We start from the raw sequence: 5,496 nt of genomic DNA, 5'->3' as shown, positions 1-5,496 counted from the left end.
TAGAAAGCTATCGGTAATCAATGAGACAAGTCAGCTGAAGATTCCCAGATTGGTGATTCCACAATGAGTTCATCCAGTTGTAAACATAAAATATGTACAATCGAAATTCGTAGATTACATGTACTGGGAGTTTATTCTTATTTCCTCAACCTCAGACCAACTTTGCTTGGCATATTGCCTCATAACACAATCTTGACCGTTCAAGATGTCTCTTACTTTTGTTTTGACATTTTTACATCTCTCTCGTCCCAAAATGTCGTCGATATTCTCATCTATACACCCAGGCCAGGTTATCGAAATTATTATAATCTATTCGCAGCTATTCTCATTTTGCTTCTAACGATCTCTGCTCGTCGTACCGTTTTTTGACGGCGGGGTGAAGCGAAATTCTGCCCTAATCCCTATCTACCTTCTCTCGAATTATACCTCCTATCACTCCCTTCAGACTCCGAACCACCATTTCTTCTTTTTCGCCACCGCGCACCACATTACCATGTCCTCTCTGTTTCTATCAACATCGACGGCGGGGAAGGTTCAAGGGAGGGTTTGAGGGAGGAGGAAGAGAGTGGAGGTTAGGGATTTGGAGAAGGAGAGGGTTGGGTGAGGGCGATTGGAACTGAAAATTTGAAATTGCAGCTTCATCACTTATTATGGGTATGTGGGAGACTGGGAGAAGAGGACCTTGATAATTTTTTTGATAAAGAACTTGAGATATCAGTTGGGACGAGAGAGAGAGAGATTTTACAATAAGACGACACGTACGAAAAATATCTCAAAAACAAAAATAAGAGACATCTTGACCATTGAGTAAGATTTAATGGTCAAGATTGTGTTTGAGGCAATATGAGGAGAGGATTCGAGTTCTTATGGCCTCGTTTGGTAGAGTAGAATTGAATACAATACTCGATTTATAAGTTCTAGTTGGTGAGCTATGACTTGTTGGTTAACTAGCCTAACTAACGTTATAAAGGTATATATGTAAGGATTTGTGGTGCCCTGGTGACTTAAGGGATTTTAATAAAAGTGTTTTAAAATGATAAAAGAGAGGTGATCATAACTCCATGATGTGCTTCCTCTTCAGGCTGCACAAACGTTACATTTAGAAACTGTTAGTATTGACTGCTCTAAAGGCGTCTCGTTATAATTTTCTTTTTCTTCAAAAAAAAAAAAACTCCATGGCTAAGTTAGAGGACATGTAGAGGCGATAGTTTTTTATATAAAAAAAATATATATATTACTATTTACATATGGTTTTTTTTAATATTTTAAAAACTGTTATTAATAACTCACACACCCTATATATGTCGTGATGTTTCAAACCTCAAAGTTGTCAGTTAAACACCTTAACCAACGAAACCATATAGTTAATTACTAGCTATATGCCCCTTGTTTTGAGGGAAACTGTTTTTTCCTTGTTTTATGATGGCATGGAATACATATGAGAAAAACCAGCGGATAATATTTTTCAATGAGGGGTATATTGGATAGGACTCTGCACTACCATATCAAATGTAACACAAATAACTCGAAAAGAGCCAAACACCACAGAACTTCTAAACAAATCTCACTAGGACAAATTAGTGTTGAGGGAAAAAACTTAGCATTGGAACTGCTAAATACATGTTTTTTTTTTTCTTTTCCCTTTTCTAGATGACCTGAAGCTAAGAATCTTAAACTGACTTGGTTTCCTTAACGAATGATCCTACTGATTTAAACCAGCGCATGAGATTACGATGGTCTTTTACATAAAGCCAAGCTTGAAGAAATGGAAAAAGACTATCACCCACACCCCGCTCTTCTATGTAGCTGTGGAATGCATCCCTCATCCCTTCATCAAGATCTCTGTCAATTGGCAAACAAGTCAACCCAAACATTGTCTCAGTTTATCAGGAATACCTCATTCTACATATCTGATTTATTCTGAAGAAACATAAAGACTAAAATTGAAAGATAAAAGAATAAATAAGAGATATAAAGAATTCAGGAAGGAAAAAATCAAGTTATAATGAAAACAGTCAAATAACTCAAGCCACATTATTACTAGTGGCTGAACCATTCCAAGCAATAGCATATGCATGATACATAGAATCAAACTAAATTTTAGAAAACTAGATTTAAAAGAAAAAAGGGTTAACAGAGTCGTGTTATATACACATAATCAATATCAAGAAGCTGTTGGAGCGCATAACGGTGAAGAAAACCCCAAACTTTAGCTTGTCATTGTTTCTGAGAATTATAACCTCTTCACGGAACCATTCAACAGAACATTGTCATTGTTGAGCTGGAGAAGACATCATGGTATTAATAAATAAAATAAGAAAAATCAACCACTTAAGTCTGGGCAGAACGTTGAGAATAACTTTTTTTTTCCTTGTCTTTTTCTTTTTCGGGGTTCTTCTATACTAAGTACAATTTGTTAGGAATTAGCATACAAATCAATTGAAACATTTTTAATAAATGAATACTACTCGGAAGCAATAAAGTCTGGTTCAAAGTTAGACAAAACATTGGAGAAGATATTTACAGAGTTCGTACTTCCAGTGTAAGAAGTATTCAGTTCTAAGTTAGTGCAAATTCGGGGAATGGGAGTGGTAATTGTAACACATGGACATACATCATATATACCAAACGAGGTGTGCTGAGCTGGAAGAAATTAGGGAACATACTCAAAACGAGGGCCGTTATAACGAAGAGCAGAGGAACGAAGCGCAGAGGGTTCAGCCATGCGCCTCATAGAGACAGAGTGAATGCCTAAGGCGTCCGGATACAGGGCGCAGAGGAAAATCAGAGACTCCTTCTCGTTGGGCTTCGAAACGTCCACGTGTATGAACAACTGGTTGATGTCGTCGGCGTCGGGAATAATATTGGCCAATCGCATCACGGCTATGCTGATTTCTTCGTCGCCGTAGCTGCGCCTGAGGACGGGGCCGGTGCCGTCGAGGGCGCCCTTGACGACGGTGAAAGGCGAGGGAGGGTTCACTTTAGGGGGAGGGGACATTATGGACACTTCCAGATAGTGCTCTTTCAGGGAGCGGAGGAGCATCGAGTTCACAGCAGTGGCCGTGGCCGTGGCCGTGGCCGTGGAGTGGCGCCGACATAGCTGCTGCTGCGTCAGTAGTGCAAACCCTACTGATAATTTCCTCCACATTTGATATTGAACCTGCTTCGCTTCTTCCTTCTCTTTTTACCTTTTATTAATCGTCGTAAGCTAAACTTTCCTCCCAAATCTAATTTTTTTTTTCTGATACCCATGTAGACAGTGAAGAAGGAAGTGTCCACTCAAGTTGGCAGCAAAACAAGTGTGTTTCATGGTGGTATTTTGAAGTTGTGTACTTTATCATTTTACAGTGGAAATGTTGTTTTCCTTCACCTATTTTACTTTGCTTATTTATGGTTTTGTTGTTGAGTTGTTACTTTCATTCTACTTCTTTTCTCATCGTAGTATTAGAGGTCTTGGTTCGTAGAATAAAAGGTACAATAAATACTATGATTCAACAATTACTCTAAACGGATGACATGGAAGCTGAGAATGGTTGATATTCTCTATTTATAAATATTTGCATGAGCTAATCGAAGGAGTGCCAAGAGTGGATCCTAAACTATCCAAAATGGAGGAGGGTCCTAGGCGATTGTGCTAGAGAGACGAGTGAACAGATGAGAGTAGTGCATAAGGGACTATGGACTCGGAAGAAAATGAAGGCCTGTAGAGACCATTTTACATGAGCCTCGGAACAAAAGAGGACCAATATGTAAGTAATAAATTTTATAGTAATCAGGAGTATACAAGAAGAAGACAATATTATTTTTTGTAAAATGAGTAACAGAGAGGATTTTTACGAATTGATGAAATACAAAAGACGTTTTGCAAAGAGAAAGAGGAAGAACCTAATGACATGAGACTGTTTACCGGTATGAGAAACATACATTCAGTCCCTATATATAGACATGGAGAGGTCCACCATAAGGTCTGTGGATTATTGAAAGGCATAGATGTCATGTGATGTGACACCTGTGTCTGAGCAACAAAATAAACTCCAGCAAAGGGAGCTACGGTAGTTAGGCCGGAAGATTTGTGTGGACATTGAGAGAATGCCACTGACGATTGAAGTGACAATTAGGACACAGTGCCGGCGCTAGCCGTAAAACAAAATACAATGATTTTTATGGAATTTTCTATGAATAGATTACTGAAAAATTAATAAATTTTCGAGGCCCTATTCAAGTTCTATTCCATTAAGAGGAGAGGGAGGGAATAGGTTGATTTGAGAAGTACAGAGGTAGTTAGGACTTGGGAAGCGATCGAGTAAGACTGTAAGACACCTACACCTCATTACCTTTGTTTATAAGTATAAGACTTCTATTGCAGCAAAATATGCTACTGATACACTACTGTTACACACGTAATAAAGTTCATTACAAATATATGGCAGATCCTAAACTGATGCAATACAGCAACCAGGTTATAGCTTTGATTTCAGCCAATCCTTAATTGTCTCTAACAGAAAATAGAGGGCGTATGGGTTCACCTTTTTGACGCTAGCTAGTTACGCCTACAATCAATTTGTAGAAGCAAACACCCGAAATACAAAATCTACAAAGACTGAAAATACTTGATAAACGAATTGCTGGCGTAAAAGCAGTAGCAGCCTGTAGAGGACACAATCCGACCCATTACATTTATGTTACAAATAGCTACAGAAAATAGTGGAGAACAGCACAACAAGGCTGTGACATACATCATATACTAATAAAATAGGCATACATGTAATGTTACAAATAATGGGTCAAGTGTTCAAACTACAAAACCGGTATAAAATGTGGATACCCCTCTCATGGCAACCACGAAAATTTTCACCTAAGAATAACGGAAAGGAAAAGTAAATGTATCTGATATTTGGAAGCTGACAAGGGCAGTTATGCCCTCATTCGTAAACCAATCCAACTACTTCTTCCTGTTCTTGCTACGGTTAACCTTCACAATCCTTCTATTAGACTTGTCAGGGGCGCCCAGTGAGAAGCTACTGGTGGGCAAACCTAGACTATTTGAACCCTGAAATGGTGAAGGGTTCTGCGCGTTGGCCAAACTATTGACAGGCTGAAATGGCGAAGGATTCTGTGTGTTGGATTGGTTTTGTTGGCTCTGAAACGGGAAGCCATTGGAGGAACCTCCAAATACAAAGGGGGTTTGAGGGGTTGACACAGGTTGCTGGGTGAACTGGAACGTGGGTGTAGATTGAGGAGCTGAGACAGGCTGTTGACCAAAGGCTGCAACTGTGGGTAGTAATGCATGAACAGTGTCCTCAGCCACGCTGTCTTCCATGCTCATTTGATCATTATTACCAGACGGAGCTGTAGAAAAGCCCATAGGAGTGGAGTTACCAAATGCAGGTTGAGATGCGGCAGTAGTTGCAAATGACGTAAAGGGGAACACGCCAGTTGATGATGCACCATTGGATATTGCAAACCCCGATGCGCTGTTGGTAGTTGGAGCAGAAA

The 5,496-nt window shown here is 39.4% G+C and overlaps 1 pseudogene; it reads left to right on the top strand.

The window, feature by feature from the left end:
• Positions 1-5,197, top strand: part of LOC101313365 — a 6,729-nt pseudogene extending 1,532 nt beyond the window's left edge.
• The last annotated feature ends 299 nt before the right edge of the window (positions 5,198-5,496 follow it).

The sequence above is a fragment of the Fragaria vesca genome, linkage group LG7 (genome assembly GCF_000184155.1).
Source record: "Fragaria vesca subsp. vesca linkage group LG7, FraVesHawaii_1.0, whole genome shotgun sequence".
In the NCBI taxonomy this organism is placed as follows: domain Eukaryota; kingdom Viridiplantae; phylum Streptophyta; class Magnoliopsida; order Rosales; family Rosaceae; genus Fragaria; species Fragaria vesca.
This window is presented reverse-complemented; position numbering and strand designations above follow the sequence as displayed.